Below are 23,394 nucleotides of genomic sequence, written 5' to 3' on the forward strand. Positions count from 1 at the left end.
GAGTCATTTTGACCAAAAACATTTTTTCAGGCCATTGGTTACCAAATAACGTTTATCTTGTCTAAAAGCAGTGTTTTAAGACTCTAAAAGACATAAAATACAGTCATTTTGGCTAAATAAAGGTTTTCAGACCTTTGGTGACAAAATGCATTTATTTTGACTATAATAAGCTTTTAAGACACTTGGAGATCAAAATAGAGTCATTTTGACCAAAAAATGTTTTCAGATCACTGGTAACGAAATGCAATTATCCTGTCTAAAAGCGGTGTTTTAAGACTCTAAAAGACAAAAATACAGTCATTTTGGCTAAAAAAGGTTTTCAGACCTTTGGTGACAAAATGCATTTATTTTGACTAAAATAAGCTTTTTAGACACTTGGAGACCAAAAAAGAGTAATTTTGACCCAAACAAATGTTTCATGCGATTGGTTACCAAATGCAATTATCTTGTCCAAAACCGGCTTTTTAAGACTCTAATAGACGAAAATACAATCATTTAAACTACATTTTTTTCAGACCTTTGGTGACCAAATACAGTTATTTTGCCTAAAAGGGGCTTTTTAGACACTTGGAGACCAAAATAGAGTCATTTTGACCAAAAAAATGTTTTCAGATCACTGGTTACGAAATGCAATTATCTTGTCTAAAACCGGCTTTTTAAGACTCTAAAAGACAAAAATACAGTCATTTTGGCTAAAAAAGTTTTTCAGACCTTTGTTGACCAAATGCAGATATTTTTACTAAAAAGGCTTTTTATACACTTGGAGACCAAAATAGAGTCATTTTGACCCAAACAAATGTTTTAGGCGATTGGTTACCAAATGCAATTATCTTGTCAAAAACCGGCTTTTTAAGACTCTAATAGACGAAAATACAATCATTTAAATTACATTTTTTTCCAGACCTTTGGTTACCAAATAGAGATATTTTGACCAAAAGTGTCTTTTTAGACACTTGAAGACTAAAATAGAGTCATTTTGACCAAAAAATGTTTTCAGATCACTGGTATCGAAATGCAATTATCTTGTCTAAAACCGGCTTTTTAAAACTCTAAAAGACAAAAATAGTCATTTTGGCTAAAAAAGTTTTCGACTCTATTTTAGTCTCCAAGTGTCTAAAAAGCCTTTTTTTGTCAAAATAACTGCATTTGGTCACCAAAGGTCTGAAAAACTTTTTAGCCAAAATGACTGTATTTTTGTCTTTTAGAGTCTTAAAAAGCCGGTTTTAGACATTTTGACCAAAAAAATTTTTTTTGGTCAAAATGACTCTATTTTGGTCTCCAAGTGTCTAAAAAGCCTTTTTTAGTCAAACTAACTGTATTTGGTCACCAAAGGTATGAAAAAAATAATGTAGTCAAAATGATTGTATTTTCGTCCGTTGGAGTCTAAAAAGCCAGTTTTGGACAAGATAATTGTATTTGGTAACCAATCGCCTGAAACATTTGTTTCGGTTCAAACTGACTCTATTTTGGTCTCCAAGTGTCTAAAAAGCCTATTTTAGTCAAAATAAATGCATTTGGTCACCAAAGGTCTGAAATTTTTTTTAGCCAAAATGACTGTATTTTTGTCTTTTAGAGTCTTAAAAAGCCGGTTTTAGACAAGATAATTGCATTTCGTTACCAGTGATTTTAAAACATTTTTTGGTCAAAATAACTCTATTTTGATCTCCAAGTGTCTAAAAAGACCCTTTTGGTCAAAATATCTGTATTTGGTCACCAAAGGTCTGGAAAAAAATGTAGTTTAAATGATTGTATTTTCGTCTATTAGAGTCTTAAAAAGCCGGTTTTTGACAAGATAATTGCATTTGGTAACCAATCGCATGAAACATTTGTTTGGGTCAAAATTACTCTATTGTGGTCTCCAAGTGTCTAAAAAGCTTATTTTAGTCAAAATAAATGCATTTTGTCACCAAAGGTCTGAAAACCTTTTTTTAGCCAAAATGACTGTATTTTTGTCTTTTAGAGTCTTATAACACCGCTTTTAGACAGGATAATTGCATTTCGTTACCAGTGATCTGAAAACATTTTTTGGTCAAAATGACTCTATTTTGATCTCCAAGTGTCTTAAAAGCTTATTTTAGTCAAAATAAATGCATTTTGTCACCAAAGGTCTGAAAACCTTTATTTAGCCAAAATGACTGTATTTTTTGTCTTTTAGAGTCTTAAAACACTGCTTTTAGACAAGATAAATGTTATTTGGTAACCAATGGCCTGAAAAAATGTTTTTGGTCAAAATGACTCTATTTAGGTCTCCAAGTGTCTAAAAAGCCCTTTTTAGTCAAAATAACTACGTTTGGTCACCAAAGGTTTGAAAAACTTTTTTTAGCCAAAATGACTGTATTTTTGTCTATTAGAGTCTTAAAAAGCTGGTTTTAGACAAGATAATTGCATTTCGTATGCAGTGATCTGAAAACATTTTTTTGGTCAAAATGATTCTATTTTGGTCTCCAAGTGTCTAAAAAGCCTATTTTAGTCAAAATAAATGCATTTGGTCAACAAAGGTCTGAAAAACTTTTTTTAGCCAAAATGACTGTATTTTTGTCTTTAAGAGCCTTAAAAAGCCGGTTTTAGACAAGATAATTGCATTTCGTTACCAGTGATCTGAAAACATTTTTTTGGTCAAAATGACTCTATTTTGGTCTCCATGTGTGTAAAAAGCCCTTTTTAGCCAAAATAACTGCATTTAAACACCAAAGGTCTGAAAAAAATTTAGTCAAAATGATTGTATTTTCGTCTATTAGAGTCTTAAAAAGCCAGTTTTGGACAAGATAATTGCATTTGTTAACCAATCGCCTGAAACATTTGTTTGGGTCAAAATGACTCTCTTTTGGTCTCCAAGTGTCTTAAAAGCCCTTTTTAGTCAAAATAACTACGTTTGGTCACCAAAGGTCTGAAAAACTTTTTTAGCCAAAATGACTGTATTTTTGTCTTTTAGAGTCTTAAAAAGCCGGTTTTAGACAAGATAATTGCATTTTGTAACCAACGATCTGAAAACATTTTTTTGGTCAAAATGACTCTATTTAGGTCTCCAAGTGTGTAAAAAGCTCTTTTTAGTCAAAATAACTACGTTTGGTCACCAAAGGTCTGAAAAACTTTTTTAGTCAAAATGACTGTATTTTCGTCTACTAGAGTCTTAAAAAGCCGGTCTTGGACAAGATAATTGCATTTGGTAACCAACCGCCTGAAACATTTGTTTGGGTCAAAATGACTCTATTTTGGTCTCCAAGTGTCTAAAAAGCATTTATTTTTTTGCATTTAATCACCAAAGGTCTGAATTTTTTTTAATATTTATTGAGTATAAACAGTACACTGAATAAATAACATGAACAGTAGACATAATCAGTTACAGAACCAGTGTTCAGAAAAATACAAATATATAAAGGATATAACAGCAACAGTACAGGAAAACGTCATCCATAAACCATTGCATTCAGGTGAAAATTACAGCCAAGTAAACAAACCTGAGCATGTGCCCCTGTGCATAAGAGAAGGATAAATAAAAACATACAGTTAATCCCTCCCAATAGTAATAGGACCATGAACATCTAGCAATATAGCACACACCTCTGTAAAGTAGCAAAAACCCACCTGAAGTACTAAGTGCAAAGGAGAAGGGAAGGGAAACAAGGAAAACAGTGGCAGAAAATTTAAAGGTTGGGGGAGGGGGGAAAGGAAGGGAGGACTCTGCACGCTAGACCTTCTCAAGAAATGCTACCCTATCCAATGAGCAGCCGATCCATAACCAACTGGGGGGAGCCAAGGCCGGGTCATCCAACCAAGGTTGCCATAACGAGGCAAATTTCTTGTGAGCATTTCGATGCTGGTATGGCTTTTCCCTGATTAAAGAGGCATTGACCTGTGTTATCCACTGGCCCCTGCTCGGCACCCTGGAGGCGATCCAAAATCGATGATCGATGAGAGGCAAAGATCCCACGTCTGCCCATCCATCTGTACCCTGTGAATGCCTAATATACCTTCAGCCACCAAATACTACGTTCTTAGCTGTCAGGTAAACCCATGTGGGCTAATTTTTGGGGCCTTTTACGGCCGACACTTACCTATGGACAACCCCCTGGACAACAGAGGACAGCCTAGTGGCCAGTATCTTAGCTAGAATTTTAACATCCGTTGTGAGTAGAGATATGGGCCTTTAGGAATCCGCCAAAAGCGGATCCTTGCCGGGCTTCAGCAGGAAAACAACTATAGCTTCGGACATAGAGGCAGGAAGGTGGCTGTTAGGGATACAAGAGGTAGCCTGATGGCAGAGGAAGGCCCCATGTGTGCCAGAGGGCGGTGCTTAGACGGGAACCCCCAAGGTAAGTGACACAGGCTAACCTGAGGTGCGGAATCTAAGTATCCACCGGTTTTCACCAGAGCCTCTAGTGGTGAGGATGGATTTTGCTGCGTGTGGATACCAGGTCGCAGTCCTCAGGGTCACCCCACCAAGGGAGAAGCCGGTCAAGATCCGAAGGCAGATAAGCAGACAAGGGAGATCCGAGAGAATGGTCAAACAAGCTGGGGGTCAGGACGGGCAGCAGGTCAACAAGGTCAGGAACAAGCCAAAGGTCAAAATGGATATCAAACAGGTAACAGGAAGCAGGCTTCAGGAACACAGGAAGAGCTGCAGACAAGTCAGCAAAGACACAGTGCTTCTGAGCTGTTTAAATAAGGCAGCCTCTTTGCCAATTACTGCAATTAGTCTGCTCTAGGTTAACCCTTTAGATTGCAGATTCATGACAGCACATCAGTGTGCTCAGGAAGCATATCAGTGCCACCCCATCAGTGCCACCCCATCAGTGCCACCCCATCAGTGTCTCCTCATCAGTGCCTGTGAGTGTGGCGTCATCAGTGCTCTTTAGTGCAGGAAAAAACGTATCCATTTACAAAATTTTATAACCTAAACAAAAAACTTTTTTTTTTTTCAAACTTTTCGGTATTTTTTTATTTGTGCACCAAAAAAGAAAAAACCTGGTGGTGATCAAATACCACCAAAAGAAAGCTCTATTTGTGGGGAAAAAATGACACAAATTTGGTTTAGGTACAGTGTTGCATGACCGCACAATTGTCATTCAAAATGCAACAGCGCTAAAAGCTGAAAATTGGTCTGGGAAGGAAGGGGGTTTAAGTGCCCAGTATTGAGGTGGTTAAAGACTCTAAAAGACAAAAATACAGTCATTTTGACTAAAAAAATTTGTCAGACCTTTGGTGACTAAATGCAGTTATTTTGACTAAAGAAGGCTTTTTGGACACTTGGAAACCAAAATAGAGTCATTTTGACCAAAAAATATTTTCAGGCCAGTGGAGACTTAATGGCCAGTTTTAGACAAATCTTGTCTAAAACCGGCTTTTTAAGGCTCTAAAAGACAAAAATACAGTCATTTTGACTAGATTTCTTTTTCAGACCTTTGGTGACCAAATGTCGTTATTTTGACTAAAAAAGGCTTTTTAGAAACTTGGAGAACAAAATAGAGTCATTTTAACCAAAAACAATTTTTCAGGCCATTGGAGCCCAAATAAAGTTATCTTGTCTAAAACCGGCTTTTTAAGGCTCTAAAAGACAAAATATACAGTAATTTTGACTAAATATTTTTTTCTGACCTTTGGTGACCAAATGCAGTTATTTTGACTAAAAAAAGGCTTTTTAGACACTTGGAGACCAAAATAGAGTCATTTTGACCAAAGAAATTTTTTCAGGCCATTGGAGCCCAAATGGCCGGTTTTAGACAAATCGTGTCTAAAACCGGCTTTTTAAGGCTCTTTAAAGACAAAAATACCGTCATTTTGACTAAAAAAAATTTAGACCTTTGGTTGACCATATGCCGTTATTGTGACTAAAAAGGCTTTTTAGACACTTCGAGACCAAAATCGAGTCATTTTGACCAAAAAAATTTCAGGCCATTGGATCCCAAATAAAGTTATCTTGTCTAAAACCGGCCTTTTAAGGCTCTAGAAGACAAAAATAGAGTAATTTTGACAAAAAAATTTTCAGACCTTTGGTGACCAAATGCAGTTTTTCTGACTACAAAAGGCTTTTAAGACACTTGGAGACCAAAATAGAGTCATTTTGACCAAAAAATATTTTTCAGGCCATTGGAGCCAAATGTCTAAAATCTTGTCTAAAACCGGCTTTTTAAGGCTCTACAAGACATAAATGTAGTCATTTTGACTAAAAAAAATTTCAGAAGTTTGGTGACCAAATGCAGTTATTTTGACTAAAAAATGATTTTTAGACACTTGAATACCAAAATAGAGTCATTTTGACCAAAACATTTTTTCAGGCCATTGGAGCCCAAATTGCAGATTTTAGACAAATCTTGTCTAAACCCAGCTTTTTAAGGCTCTTATAAGACAAAAATACCGTCATTTTGACTAAAAAAAATTTAGACCTTTGGTTGACCATATGCCGTTATTGTGACTAAAAAGGCTTTTTAGACACTTCGAGACCAAAATCGAGTCATTTTGACCAAAAAAATTTCAGGCCATTGGATCCCAAATAAAGTTATCTTGTCTAAAACCGGCTTTTTAAGGCTCTAGAAGACAAAAATAGAGTAATTTTGACAAAAAAATTTTCAGACCTTTGGTGACCAAATGCAGTTTTTCTGACTACAAAAGGCTTTTAAGACACTTGGAGACCAAATCAGAGTCATTTTGACCAAAAACATTTTCAGGCCATTGGAGAGCAAAATGCAGCTATCTTGACTAAAACCGGCTTTTTAAGGCTCTAAAATACAAAAATACAGTCATTTTGACTAAAATTGTTTTTCATACCTTTGGTGACCAAATGCAGTTATTTTGAATAAAATGGACTTTTAAGATACTTGGAGACCAAAATACAGTCATTTTGACCCCAAAAAATTTTTTTCAGACCATTGGAGACAAAATACAGTAATCTTTTCTAAAACCGGCTTTTTAAGACTCTAAAAGACAAAAATATAGTAATTTTGACTAAAAAATTTTTTCAGACCTTTGGTAACTAAATGCAGTTATTTTGACTAAAAAAGGCTTTTAAAAAACTTGGAGACCAAAATAGAGTCATTTTGACCAAAAAATATTTTTCAGGCCATTGGAGCCAAATGTCTAAAATCTTGTCTAAAACCGGCTTTTTAAGGCTCTACAAGACATAAATGTAGTCATTTTGACTAAAAAAAATTTCAGAAGTTTGGTGACCAAATGCAGTTATTTTGACTAAAAAATGATTTTTAGACACTTGAATACCAAAATAGAGTCATTTTGACCAAAACATTTTTTCAGGCCATTGGAGCCCAAATTGCAGATTTTAGACAAATCTTGTCTAAACCCAGCTTTTTAAGGCTCTAAAAGACAAAAATACAGTCATTTTGACAAAAATTTTTTTTAGACCTTTGGTGACCAAATGCAGTTATTTTGACTAAAAAAGGCTTTTAACCACTTGCCGACCGCCGCACGACTATCTACGGTGGCGGTCAGCCCCTCACAGGCAAAGTGACGTAGGTCTACGTCGCTCGCCTGTGAGGGTTTAGGGAGCAAGCGCGCGCCGCCGGAGGCGCGCTCCCGCTCCCGCGTGGTCACGGACCCCCCCGCGCGTGTGACCGGTGGACCCGATCGCCGCCGGCCACTCTGCGATCGGCGGGGGAGAGGGAGAAAGTCAGGCAGCTTGTGTAAACAAGCTGCCTGTCATTCTCCTCTCTGTATGAGAGCTGATCACATGGATCTACTATGTAGATCCATTGATCACTCTGCATACAGTTGAAGCCACAGCCAATCACAGTTAGAATCACGCCCCTAGGGACACACACAGCCCCTCACTCTCAAATAAAGTTAACCCCTTCACTACCAGTGTATTTTTACAGTAACAGTGCATATATATAGCACTGATTACTGTAGAAATGTCACTGGTAACCCCAAAAGTGTCAAAAATGTCAGTCAAGGGTCCGATCTTTCCGCCGCAATGTCGCAGTACCGCAAAAAAAATCGCAGATCGCCGCCATTACGCATTAAAAAAAAAAACAACAAAAATGACAAAAATCTTTCCCTTTGTTAGTAAACGCAATAACTTTTGCGCAAACCAATCAAAATACGCTTTTTGCGATTTTTTTTACCAAACATAGGTAGCATAAAACAAATTGGCTGAAAATATTAAAAAAATTTGATTTTTACATTTTTTGGGGGGGGAATTTCATATAAAAAAAAGGGAAAAATATTGCTATTTTTGCAAAATTTACGCTCTTTTTTTGTTTATAGCGCGTGATCAAAAAATCGCACAGGTGATCAAATACCACCAAAAGAAAGCTCTGTTTGTGGGAAAAAAAGGACGCCAAATTCGTTTAGGTACAGCGTCGCACGACCGCGCAATTGTCCGTTAAAGTCACGCAGTGCCGAATCGCAAAATACCCTCTGGTCGTTTAGCAGCCAAATCCTCCGGGGCTTAAGTGGTTAAGACACTTGGAGACCAAATCAGAGTCATTTTGACCAAAAACATTTTCAGGCCATTGGAGAGCAAAATTCAGCTATCTTGACTAAAACCGACTTTTTAAGACTCTAAAATACAAAAATACAGTCATTTTGACTAAAATTGTTTTTCATACCTTTGGTGACCAAATGCAGTTATTTTGACTAAAATAGACTTTTTAGACACTTGGAGACCAAAATACAGTCATTTAGACCCAAAAAAATTTCAGACCATTGGAGACAAAATACAGTAATCTTGTCTAAAACCGGCTTTTTAAGACTCTAAAAGACAAAAATATAGTAATTTTGACTAAAAAAATTTTCAGACCTTTGGTGACCAAATGCAGTTATTTTGACTAAAAAAGGCTTTTAAGACACTTGGAGACCAAATCAGAGTCATTTTGACCAAAAACATTTTCAGGCCATTGGAGAGCAAAATGCAGCTATCTTGACTAAAACCGGCTTTTTAAGGCTCTAAAATACAAAAATACAGTCATTTTGACTAAAATTGTTTTTCATACCTTTGGTGACCAAATGCAGTTATTTTGAATAAAATGGACTTTTAAGATACTTGGAGACCAAAATACAGTCATTTTGACCCCAAAAAAATTTTTTCAGACCATTGGAGACAAAATACAGTAATCTTTTCTAAAACCGGCTTTTTAAGACTCTGAAAGACAAAAATATAGTAATTTTGACTAAAAAAATTTTTCAGACCTTTGGTAACTAAATGCAGTTATTTTGACTAAAAAAGGCTTTTAAAAAACTTGGAGACCAAAATAGAGTAATTTTGACCAAAAACATTTTCAGGCCATTGGAGAGCAAAATGCAGCTATCTTGACTAAAACTGTCTTTTTAAGACTTTAAAATACAAAAATACAGTCATTTGGAATAAATTATTTTTTCATTCACAGGATACAGAAGTAAGTGTCGGCCGTAAAAGGCCCCAAAAATTAGCCCACATGGGTTTACCTGACAGCTAAGAACGTAGTATTTAATGGCTGAAGGTATATTAGGCATTCACAGGGTACAGAAGTAAGTGATGGCCTGTATAACCCCAAAAATTAGCCCACATGGGTTTAATTGACAGCTAAGAACGTAGTATTCTTTGGCTGAAGGTACATTAGGCATTCACTGGATACAGAAGTAAGTGTCGGCCATAAAAGGCCCCAAAAAATAGCCAACATGGGTTTACCTGACAGCTAAGAATGTAGTATTCTGTGGCTGAAGGTACATCAGGCATTTACAGGATAAAGAAGTAAGTGTCGGCCATAAAAGGCCCCAAAAATGAACCCAAACGGGTTTACCTGACAGCTAAGAAAGTAGTATTCTGTGGCTGAAGGTACATTAGGCATTCACTGGATAAAGAGGTAAGTGTCGGCCATAAAAGGCCCCAAAAATAGCCCACATCAGTTTACCTGACAACTAAGAACGTAGTATTTGGTGGCTGGAGGTACATTAGGCATTCACACAGTATACAGAAGTAAGTGTCGGCCTGTATAGGCCCCAAAAATTAGCTCACATGGTTTTAACTGACAGCAAAGAACATAGTATTTAATGGCTGGAGGTACATTAGGCATTCACACAGTATACACAAGTAAGTGTCGGCCTCTATAAGCCCCAAAAATTAGCTCACATGGGTTTAACTGACAGCAAAGAACGTAGTATTTAATGGCTGGAGGTACATTAGGCATTCACATGATACAGAAGTAAGTGTCGGACTGTATAGGCCCCAAAAATGAGCTCACATGGGTTTAACTGACAGCAAAGAACGTAGTGTATTTGATGGCTGGAGGTACATTAGGCATTCACACAGTATACAAAAGTAAGTGTCGGCCTGTATAGGCCCCAAAATTATCTCACATGGGTTTAACTGACAGCAAAGAACGTAGTATATTTGATGGCTGGAGGTACATTAGGCATTCACACGGTATACAGAAGAAAGGGTCGGCCTGTATAGGCCCCAAAAAATAGCTCACATGGGTTTAACTGACAGCAAAGAATGTAGTATTTGATGGCTAGAGGTATATTAGGCATTCACACAGTATACAGAAGTAAGTGTCGGCATGTATAGACCCCAAAAATGAGCTCACATGGGTTTAACTGACAGTTAAGAATGTAGTATTTGGTGGCTGAAGGTACATTAGGCATTCACAGGATATAGAAGTAAGTGTCGGCCTGTATAGTCCCCAAAAATTAGCCCACATGGGTTTTACTGACAGCTAAGAACATAGTATTCTGTAGCTGAAGGTACATTAGGCATTCAAACAGTATACAGAAGTAAGTGTCGGCCTGTATGGGCCCCAAAAATTAGCTCACATGGGTTTAACTGACAGCAAAGAACGTAGTATTTGATGGCTAGAGGTACATTAGGCATTCAAAGGATACAGAAGTAAGTGTCAGCCTGTATAGGCCCCAAAAATTAGCTCACATGGGTTTATCTGACACTCACCTTCAGCCACTGAATACTACGTTCTTAGCTGTCAGTTAAACCCATGTGGGCTAATTTTTGGGGCCCATACAGGCCGACACTTACTTCTGTAATCTTACTATTTTTAAGAATGGCTCTGACCTTTTTACAAAGACATATTCTAAAAGTACAGACAGGAATAGTTATATTCCAACTAGTAGTGGTCATCATCCGCAATGGATTTCGGCCATTCCAAAGAGCCAAATGCTAAGAATAAAAAGGAATTGTAATAAAGAAAGTGATTTCAAAGAGCAGTCTGAGGTTTTAATCAATAGATTTGAGGAAAAGGGATACAGAAGAAAACAGCTAGATAAAGTGAAAAAACAAGTTAGGAAAGAACTATTGGCTGACAAACCCAAAAATAATAAAAAAAACTTTTGATATTGCATTTTGCACTGAATTTAATCAACAATACAGATCCATAGAGAAAAGTATAAGGAAACATTGGAACATTTTATTAAGGGACCCAATTTTTAAACAAATGTTGCCGAATAAACCTAAGTTCATCTATAGAAGGCCTCCTATTTTGAAAGATAGAATTGTTAAGAGCATTCCAGATCCCCCAAAGAAATTGGTAACCTTTTTGGATAGAACAGGTTTTTATAAATGTGGCAGGTGTGTAGCCTGCAAGACATGTCGCATAGACAAAAGGAGAAGCATTAAGCACTTTGAATCTTGGTCAACAAAGAAGAAATATGAGATTAACCAATTTATTAATTGCAGGAATACACATGTGACATACTTATTACAATGTGAGTGCGGCCTACAATATGTGGGCCGCACCACGAGAGAATTAAGAATACGGTTAAGGGAGCATATAAGTAACATAAAGAAAGGATTCCGCAAACATAGCCTTTCCAACCACTTCAGACTATACCATAATAAGGACCCTCGGAAGATGACCTTTTGCGGTATAGATAGGATCATTCCGCATTGGAGAGGGACACATTTAAAAAGGGCAGTGTCTCAAAACGAAACATGGTGGATTCAACAGTTAAAAACTATGGTCCCTGCAGGTCTTAATGTAGAATTGGATATTAATTGTTTTATTAATAATTTTTAATTTTAAGATTTTTTAATAGGACAAAAATTGGGATATTGTGTAGCGAATTATTATGTAGTTTTTAGCCTTTTTTAGTATAATTAGGCATATAGAAAGATTTGAGAAAAGTATATATTTTTTAATAACTTTTTTAATTATTTAATAATTTTCTAATGTATTTGATATGGAATTGTAGTATAACATAATGATATTTACAGTATATATATATAGGTCTTCTCAGGGAAACTTGATATAGGCTTATAAAAGTTATCTTGAATTTCGGGAAAAAATTTGCATAGTGGTCATACAATAATTGATTTAATATATGTGGATGTATTGAGTATTTTTATTGATATTAAATTTTATTTTATTTTATTTTCTATTCATATTTGTAAGGTGTATTGTATGTAAAGGGGCACCGTAATTAGAATGCCTCCGTGTTTAAAAGTTTTGACACTTATTAATTAAGAGCAGTAATCAAATATGAGCAGTAAGGTTTAATAAGGTGGTGTACAGGAAGTACAATAGGATTAGGAGTCCCAATATGGCGGCCGCTATGATATTTCTACATGACATTGGGTGTTCCAAGATGGCGGCGGGATTTCCAGTTCCGCCGCCGAATGCTAATAATAAGTCACGGCGGGATTGGTCTGCAATGGGGCAGCGTGGGGTGGCCCCATGGCTATACGCTTCTGGAGTCGGATGGGTGTGCTCCGTGAGCTGAATGAAGCTAAAATCGGACCGTTACGAGGAACAGGAAGTGCGTCATCGGCTTACCCCGATATGACGACATCACTTCCGGTTCCGGTATATGGGGAGATTGTGAGTCCCAACATGGCGGAGCCACTTCCGGTTCCGCCATTGGAATACTATACTGCCCATACTAGCTTTCAACCCACAATTTTTAGGAATATATTATACTGCACCAGATGATATTAAAGCGATTAACAAGAGCTTATAATGTGGGGATAAATTGTTGCAGATATTAATGAGAAGGCATAGTAGGATGATGTTGAACAGGAAGTTCACCACCATAGGAATCACAAAATGGCGGCATTCCACTTCCGGTTCCTCTAAGGTGTCAGCAATTATGTAATTTTGTTACCTTATAAATATAGTACGTATCCGCAGCGGACTAGCTTTTGTTAACGCTCTGTGTGAGGAGCGAAACGCGTCAAGCCGTTCGTCCGAGTACGTACTATGCTTGAATACATCCACCTTCTGAGTTACGGGGACACGGGGAGTAAGTACAGTCGTTTGGATTGGCAACCCGTGGGATGACTTTTAGGCGCTTGAACCTTTGCCATATTGTAAGTGTATCTTGTATTGTGTGCATCGAATAAAGTAGTTACATACTTCACGATGCCAGCATCTCTTTTCTTTTTTTGAGCAAATACCTGGATGATGTGATCTACAGTAAAGCTATTTGAGTTGATGGTCCAATAAGGCTCGTCCTATCTAGGGAAATTTTTTGAAGGCGGTGTAATATTTGGCTTCTGGTGAGTAGGGGTCCAGGAGGGGAGCACCTACCCATGTAGAGAGAGCACCGACACTTGTTTTATGAGCACGCAGCACTTTGGACTTATACTTTGCACAAAGACTGTCACTATTTCAGCACGTCTGTAATTGAAGGATTTTTTTCACATTTATTTGTTTCACGTGTATAAAATTTGTATTTATGTATATTTTTATATTGATTGGTATTTAAGATATAGGATTGTGTATTTTAAGTTAAGCACTAGCACTTTACACAGACTATTTATACACAATAATTATTGAGATTTATTTATTAGTTTGTTTTATTAGCAGCGCAGGTATACTTTTGCACTATACACTTTATGAAGGTACATCACCTTTTATACCAGCAGCAGCCCACTATACAGTGGTATCAGTATAATTATAATCCTCAGCGCTAGCCTTTAATCCTTATTGTCCCACAGTACGTCGTGCCCAGCCGCCACTACTTTTCCAGGCAAGCCATCCCTTCCCTGCACAACCAAGTGGGGGAAAAAATCAGGTGTGCACTGCGCAATGCCATCTGTGCCAAGGTCCACCTAACTACCGATACGTGGACCAGTAAGCACGGTCAGGGGCGTTATATCTCCCTAACGGCACACTGGGTAAATGCAGTGGCGGATGGGCCTGAGGCGGATAGCAATTTGGCGCATGTCCTTCCACCACCGAGGATTGCAGGGCGCTTCAGTTTGCCTCCTGTTCCTAACTCATCCTACTCCGCTACCTCATCCTCTACCGCCTCCTCATCTGGACAGCGTAATACCTTCACCACCAACTTCAGCACGGCCAGGGCTAAACGACAGCAGGCAGTTTTACAACTTGCCTGTTTGGGGGACAAACCACACACCGCGCAGGAGTTGTGGAGGAGCATGGAACAGCAGACAAATGAGTGGTTGCTGCCAGCGAGCCTCAAGCCCGGCCTGGTGGTGTGCGATAATGGGCGAAATCTCATAGCAGCTCTGGGCCTAGCCGGTTTGACGCACATCCCTTGCCTGGCGCATGTGCTGAATTTGGTGGTGCAGAGGTTCCTTAAAAACTACCCCGATATGTCAGAGCTGCTGCAGAAAGTGCGGGCCGTCTGTGCGCACTTTCGGCGTTCTCACCCTGCTGCTGCTCGCCTGGCAGCGCTGCAGCGTAACTTCGGCCTTCCCGCTCACCGCCTCATATGTGACGTGCCCACAAGGTGGAACTCCACCTTGCACATGCTGCAAAGACTGTGCGAGCAGCAGCAGGCCATAGTGGAGTTTCAGCTGCAACACGCACGCGTGAGTCGCTCTGCGGAACAGCACCACTTCACCACCAATAACTGGGCCTCCATGCGAGAACTGTGTGCCTTGTTGCGCTGTTTTGAGTACTCCACCAACATGGCCAGTGGCAATGACGCCGTTCTCAGCTTAACTATCCCACTTCTATGCCTCCTTGAAAAAACAATTCGGGCGATGATGGAAGATGATGTGGCACAGGATGAGGAGGAGGAGGAGGAGGATGAAGAGGTAACATTTCAAAGGCTTTCAGGGCGGTGATTCGCAAGGGGCTCCGAGGGTGGGTTCCTGCACACACAAATGCCAGGGACACAATTGTCCAGCAGGGGCACAGTTCTGGAGGATGAGGAGGAGGAGGAGCTGGAGGAGGAGATGGAACCATGTTCACAGCAGGGTGGCACCCAGGCCAGCTCATGGCCATCACTGGTGCGTGGCTGGGGGGATACAGAGGACACGGACGATACACCTCCCACAGAGGACAGCCTTTCGTCGCCTCTGGGCAGCCTGGCACACATGAGCGATTACATGCTGCAGTGTCTCCACAACGACTGCCGAGTTGCCCACATTCTAACTTGTGCTGATTACTGGGTGGCCACGCTGCTGGATCCCCGTTACAAGGACAACGTACCGTCCTTAATTCACTCACTGGAGCGCGATCGCAAGATGCGCGAGTACAAGCGCCGCTGGTAGATGCGATGCTGCTGGCATTCCAATCTGACAGCGGGGCCACAGTGGAAGCACAAGGCAGAGGAGGAGGAGGAGGAGGTCGCCAACGCAACCAGGGCACCGCCAGCACCTCAGAAGGCAGGGTTAGCATGGCCGAAATGTGGAAAAGCTTTGCCAGCATCCACAACAAACAGCAGCACCAGCAGCTCAGATGGAACGTCTTAGCAGGAGGCAGCATTTTACCAACATGGTGGAGCAGTATGTGTGCACACGCCTACATGTAGTGAATGAGGGGTCTGCCCCCTTCAACTTCTGGGTCTCCAAATTGGGCACATGGCCTGAGCTTGCCCTTTACGCCTTGGAGGTGCTGGCGTGCCCTGCAGCCAGTGTATTATCTGAACGGGTATTTAGCACGGCTGGGGGCGTTATAACAGACAAGCGCAGCCGCCTGTCCAGAGACAATGTGGACAAGCTCACGTTCATTAAAATGAACCAGGCATGGATCCCACGGGACTTTTCCGTACCTTGTGCAGAATAGCAATGGATACCGACCTTACCCACCCATTGTTCCATTTTTGCTCTTTCTCACTCTTTTGGGGTGTACCCTCATTTAAAATTTGTGAAAAGAAGCAGTGTTGGCTACCTCGTCCTCCTCCTCAGGGCCAGATTAACGTAGGGGCTATTGGAGCTGCAGCTCCAGGCCCCTACCTTTTATATAGGCCCCGGGTTGGCCATATTCACTGTGACCGCTCTTCTGTCACTTGTAAACACAGAAGTCTGGCTTCTATGCTCGCTTCCCCAGGCAGCACCCTCAGAACCTCCCCACACAGCGCGAAGGCCTGACAAGGAGGGACAGTTGCCGATGCATGGATGTGTTTATGGGCTTCAGAGACAGCATCCCATGTTGAATTAGGCATGCATGGCTGCACCCTTCCTCCTCTGGGTGCATGCCAAGGCACGGCCCTTAAGGCCCTTCAAAATCCTCAGCACAAAGACCATGATGCTCTTAATCCGGCCCTGGTCCTCCTCCACCGCCGCTTCCACCTACACCGCCCATAGGTGTGCGCAGCCTATTGCATTAGGGTGTGCACCCCAAAGTTGAAATACACATGCATGTGTTTGCCTACATGTACATGGCCCCGATACATTACTCTCCCTGCTGGCAAAGAGAAATAGAGCAGAGCAGGTCCGAGGGAGATCTTTCCCATCTCCTCACTGGCAAACAGAGCGATAATGCTATGTGCCCTAGGTGATTAGGGTGTGCCCAGGTACACCCGGCACACCCTGTGCGCACGCCTATGACACCGCCACATCCACCACCACCTCAACCTCCCTCCTACTCCATATGGGCCTCGTCCTTCAGAGATGAAGAACATTGTTTTATTTTTCTGTTTTTTTTTTTGTTGTTTTAAGTTATTTCCCTATCCACTTGCCATGCTCTTAACTACGTTTTGCTGCCATTTGCAGCACTCTAGCCCTTTCCATTGGTGTTTTAGAGCCATTTTAGTGCCTTAAAGTTCGGGTCCCCATTGACTTCAATGGGGTTCGGTGTCCGGGAAAAGTTCGGTAAAAGTCCGGGACACGGACCCGGACTTTTTTTTAAAGTTCGGCCGAACCCGTCGAACACGGACATCTAGGTGTCCGCTCAACCCTACTCTCCAATGGCCTGAAAATGTTTTTGGTCAAAATGACTCTATTTTGGTCTCCAAGTGTCTTAAAAGCCTTTTTTAGTCAAAATAACTGCATTTGGTCACCAAAGGTCTAAAAAAATTTTAGTCAAAATGACTGTATTTTTGTCTTTTAGAGCCTTAAAAAGCTGGGTTTAGACAAGATTTGTCTAAAATCGGCAATTTGGGCTCCAATGGCCTGAAAAAATGTTTTGGTCAAAATGACTCTATTTTGGTATTCAAGTGTCTAAAAAGCCTTTTCTAGTCAAAATAACTGCATTTGGTCACCAAACGTCTGAAAAAAAATTAGTCAAAATGACTACATTTATGTCTTGTAGTGCCTTAAAAAGCCGGTTTTAGACAAGATTTTAGACATTTGGCTCCAATGGCCTTAAAAAATATTTTGGTCAAAATGACTCTATTTTGGTCTCCAAGTGTCTAAAAAGCCTTTTGTAGTAAAAAAAAAACTGCATTTGGTCACCAAAGGTCTGAAATTTTTTTTGTCAAAATTACTCCATTTTTGTCTTTTAGAGCCCTAAAAAGCCGGTTTTAGACAATATAACTGCATTTGGGCTCCAATGGCCTGGAAATTTTTTTTGGTCAAAATGACTCTATTTTGGTCTCCAAGTGTCTAAAAAGCCTTTTTTAGTCAAAATAACTGCATTTTGTCACCAAAGGTCTGAAAAACATTTTGTCAAAATTACTGTATTTTTGTCTTCTAGAGCCTTAAAAAGCCGGTTTTAGACAAGATAACTTTATTTGGGATCCAATGACCTGAAATTTTGTTTGGTCAAAATGACTCGATTTTGGTCTTGTAGTGTCTAAAAAGCCTTTTTAGTCACAATAACGGCATATGGTCAACCAAAGGTCTGAAAAAATTTTAGTCAAAATGACGGTATTTTTGTCTTTTAAGAGCCTTAAAAAGCCGGTTTTAGACACGATTTGTCTAAAACCGGCCATTTGGGCTCCAATGGCCTGAAAAAATTTCTTTAGTCAAAATGACTCTATTTTGGTCTCCAAGTGTCTAAAAAGCCTTTTTTTTAGTCAAAATAACTGCATTTGGTCACCAAAGGTCAGAAAAAAATATTTAGTCAAAATTACTGTATATTTTGTCTTTTAGAGCCTTAAAAAGCCGGTTTTAGACAAGATAACTTTATTTGGGCTCCAATATCCTGAAAAATTGTTTTTGGTTAACCACTTTAGCCCCGCTCACATGGAGGCTACTGCGGCAAAGTGCTGCGATCCCGTCCAGCGACGTAGACCTACGTCGCTGGACTCCGCCCCTTGTGGGCGGCGCTCGCGCGCCGTCAGAGGCTCGCTCCCGCTGTGTTCATTCACAGCGGGAGTCGGGCCAGGGGAGGAGCAGCGGCGATTGCCGCTGCTCTGCCCCGATCGTCGGTGATCAAGTCTGGGGATCCGCCCGCTGTGTGTAAACACAGCGGGCGGATCTCCATAGTGACAGGGACTGACAGATCGGAGTGTTCAGCATAGCTGGACATCCGATCTGTCCTTCTGTCACACAGTCACCTCCCCCCCCACACGTCAGTAAGCACCAGGCATACATTAACCCCTCCCTCTCCAATAAAATTAACCCCTTCCCTGCCAGTGTCATTTTTACAGTAACAGTGCATATATATAGCACTGATTACTGTAGAAATATCACTGGTACCCCCAAAAGTGTCAAAAATGTCAGTCAAGGGTCCGGTCTGTCCGCCGCAATGTTGCAGTCCCGCAAAAAAAATCGCAGATCACCGCCATTACGGGTTTAAAAAAAAAACACCAAAAATGACAGAAATCTTTCCCTTAGTTAGTAAACGCAATAACTTTTGCGCAAACCAATCAAAATACGCTTATTGCGATTTTTTTTACTAAACATAGGTAGCATAAAACAAATTGGCCAAAAATTTAAAAAAATATTAGATTTTTACATTTTTTTGGGGAGGGAATTTCATATAAAAAAATGTGAAAAATATTGTTATTTTTTCAAAATAAACGCTCTTTTTTTGTTTATAGCGCAAAAAGTATAAATCGCACAGGTGATCAAATACCACCAAAAGAAAGCTCTGTTTGTGGGAAAAAAAGGACGTAAATTTCGTTTGGGTACGGCGTCGCACGACCGCGCAATTGTCAGTTAAAGTTGCACAGCGCCGAATCGCAAAAAGTGGCCTGGACGGAAGACAGCAAAATCCTCCGGTGGTAAAGTGGTTAAAATGACTCTATTTTGTTCTCCAAGTTTCTAAAAAGCCTTTTTTAGTCAAAATAATGGCATTTGGTCACCAAAGGTCTGAAAAAGAAATCTAGTCAAAATGACTGTATTTTTGTCTTTTAGAGCCTTAAAAAGCAGGTTTTAGACAAGATTTGTCTAAAACCGGCCATTTAGTCTCCACTGGCCTGAAAATATTTTTTGGTCAAAATGACTCTATTTTGGTCTCCAAGTGTCTAAAAAGCCTTCTTTAGTCAAAATAACTGCATTTAGTCACCAAAGGTCTGACAAAATTTTTTAGTCAAAATGACTGTATTTTTGTCTTTTAGAGTCTTTAACCACCTCAATACTGGGCACTTAAACCCCCTTCCTTCCCAGACCGATTTTCAGCTTTTAGCACTGTTGCATTTTGAATGACAATTGCGCGGTCATGCAACACTGTACCTAAACCAAATTTGTGTCATTTTTTCCCCACAAATAGAGCTTTCTTTTGGTGGTATTTGATCACCGCCAGGTTTTTTCTTTTTTGGTGCACAAATAAAAAATGACCGAAAAGTTTGAAAAAAAAAAAGTTTTTTGTTTAGGTTATAAAATTTTGTAAATGGATACATTTTTTCCTGCACTGATGACGCCGCACTGGCAGGCACTGATGAGGAGACACTGATGGGGTGGCACTGATGGAGTGGCACTGATGGGGTGGCACTGATATGCAGCACTGATGGGCACTGATAGGTAGCACTGATATGCAGCACTGATGGGCACTGATATGTGGCACTGATAGATAGCACTGATATGCAGCATTGGTGGGCACTGCTAGGCAGCGCTGATGGGCACTGATATTCAGCATTGATGGGGACTGATCGGCGGCACTGATGGGCACTGATGGGCACTGATAGGCGGCACTGATGGGCACTGATAGGTGGCACTGAGGGGCGGGACTGATCGGCACTGATGAGGGGCACTGATGGGCACTGATAGGCAGCACTGGTGGGCAATAATGGGCACTGGTGGGCGGCACTGATAGATGGCAATAATGGGCACTGGTGGGCAGCACTGATAGATGGCATTGGTGGGCAGCACTGATAGGGGGGCACCACTGGCAGGCTCTCTGAGCCCCGTTTGCCATCCCTGGTGGCCATGGTGGGCATCCCTGGTGGTCATGGGTGGGCATCCCTGGTGGCTCTAGTGGCACCCCCTCCCCCAGGGCTGCACTGGTAATCTGATTACCAGCACAGACCCCCCCTGTGATCAGTGAGTAATCAGAAATACTCACTGATCATTCCGGCTGCAGAATAGATCCTCTCCTCTTCTCCTCACTGACAGCATCTGTCAGGAGGAGAAGAGATCTAAGCCGTTACAACGGCTGTATTGACATTACATGACGGCTGTGATTGGACACAGCCATCATGTGATCAGGAGGGCCAATCACAGGGCCCTCCTGCCGAGTCTTGTTGCTCTGTGTCCTCTCCTTCTGAAGGACGTTCCGGAACGTCCATTCAGAAGGACGAGACTCCCGCCCGGCCATATATCTACAATGGCCCAGTTGTAAGGTGGTTAAAAGCCGGTTTTAGACAAGATAACTGCATTTGGTCCCCAATGGTCTGAAATTTTTTTGTCAAAATGAATGTATTTAGTATTCTGTGGCTGAAGGTACATTAGGCATTCACAGGATACAGAAGTAAGTGTCGGCCATAAAAGTCCCCAAAAATTAGCCTGACAGCTAAAAACGTAGTATTTGGTGGCTGAAGGTACATTAGGCATTTACAGGGTACATTAGTAAGTGTTGGCCTGTATCGGCCCCAAAAATTAGCCCACATGGGTTTAACTGACAGCTAAGAACGTAGTATTCAGTGGCTGAAGGTGAGTGTCAGATAAACCCATGTGAGCTAATTTTTGGGGCCTATACAGGCTGACACTTACTTCTGTATCCTTTGAATGCCTAATGTACCTCTAGCCATCAAATACTACGTTCTTTGCTGTCAGTTAAACCCATGTGAGCTAATTTTTGGGGCCCATACAGGCCGACACTTACTTCTGTATACTGTTTGAATGCCTAATGTACCTTCAGCTACAGAATACTATGTTCTTAGCTGTCAGTAAAACCCATGTGGGCTAATTTTTGGGGACTATACAGGCCGACACTTACTTCTATATCCTGTGAATGCCTAATGTACCTTCAGCCACCAAATACTACATTCTTAACTGTCAGTTAAACCCATGTGAGCTCATTTTTGGGGTCTATACATGCCGACACTTACTTCTGTATACTCTGTGAATGCCTAATATACCTCTAGCCATCAAATACTACATTCTTTGCTGTCAGTTAAACCCATGTGAGCTATTTTTTGGGGCCTATACAGGCCGACCCTTTCTTCTGTATACCGTGTGAATGCCTAATGTACCTCCAGCCATCAAATATACTACGTTCTTTGCTGTCAGTTAAACCCATGTGAGATAATTTTGGGGCCTATACAGGCCGACACTTACTTTTGTATACTGTGTGAATGCCTAATGTACCTCCAGCCATCAAATACACTACGTTCTTTGCTGTCAGTTAAACCCATGTGAGCTCATTTTTGGGGCCTATACAGTCCGACACTTACTTCTGTATCATGTGAATGCCTAATGTACCTCCAGCCATTAAATACTACGTTCTTTGCTGTCAGTTAAACCCATGTGAGCTAATTTTTGGGGCTTATAGAGGCCGACACTTACTTGTGTATACTGTGTGAATGCCTAATGTACCTCCAGCCATTAAATACTATGTTCTTTGCTGTCAGTTAAAACCATGTGAGCTAATTTTTGGGGCCTATACAGGCCGACACTTACTTCTGTATACTGTGTGAATGCCTAATGTACCTCCAGCCACCAAATACTACGTTCTTAGTTGTCAGGTAAACTGATGTGGGCTATTTTTTGGGGCCTTTTATGGCCGACACTTACCTCTTTATCCAGTGAATGCCTAATGTACCTTCAGCCACAGAATACTACTTTCTTAGCTGTCAGGTAAACCCGTTTGGGTTCATTTTTGGGGCCTTTTATGGCCGACACTTACTTCTTTATCCTGTAAATGCCTGATGTACCTTCAGCCACAGAATACTACATTCTTAGCTTTCAGGTAAACCCATGTTGGCTATTTTTTGGGGCCTTTTATGGCCGACACTTACTTCTGTATCCAGTGAATGCCTAATGTACCTTCAGCCAAAGAATACTACGTTCTTAGCTGTCAATTAAACCCATGTGGGCTAATTTTTGGGGTTATACAGGCCATCACTTACTTCTGTACCCTGTGAATGCCTAATATACCTTCAGCCACCAAATACTACATTCTTAGCTGTCAGGTAAACCCATGTGGGCTAATTTTTGGGGCCTTTTACGGCCGACACTTACTTCTGTATCCTGTGAATGAAAAAATAATTTATTCCAAATGACTGTATTTTTGTATTTTAAAGTCTTAAAAAGACAGTTTTAGTCAAGATAGCTGCATTTTGCTCTCCAATGGCCTGAAAATGTTTTTGGTCAAAATTACTCTATTTTGGTCTCCAAGTTTTTTAAAAGCCTTTTTTAGTCAAAATAACTGCATTTGGTCACCAAAGGTCTGAAAACTTTTTTTAGTCAAAATTACTATATTTTTGTCTTTTAGAGTCTTAAAAACCTGGTTTTAGACAAGATTACTGTATTTTGTCTCCAATGGTCTGAAATTTTTTTGGGTCTAAATGACTGTATTTTGGTCTCCAAGTGTCTAAAAAGTCTATTTTAGTCAAAATAACTGCATTTGGTCACCAAAGGTATGAAAAACAATTTTAGTCAAAATGACTGTATTTTTGTATTTTAGAGTCTTAAAAAGTCGGTTTTAGTCAAGATAGCTGAATTTTGCTCTCCAATGGCCTGAAAATGTTTTTGGTCAAAATGACTCTGATTTGGTCTCCAAGTGTCTTAACCACTTAAGCCCCGGAGGATTTGGCTGCTAAACGACCAGAGGGTATTTTGCGATTCGGCACTGCGTGACTTTAACGGACAATTGCGCGGTCGTGCGACGCTGTACCTAAACGAATTTGGCGTCCTTTTTTTCCCACAAACAGAGCTTTCTTTTGGTGGTATTTGATCACCTGTGCGATTTTTTGATCACGCGCTATAAACAAAAA

The sequence above is a fragment of the Pelophylax lessonae genome (genome assembly GCF_965119305.1).
Source record: "Pelophylax lessonae genome assembly, chromosome: 4".
In the NCBI taxonomy this organism is placed as follows: domain Eukaryota; kingdom Metazoa; phylum Chordata; class Amphibia; order Anura; family Ranidae; genus Pelophylax; species Pelophylax lessonae.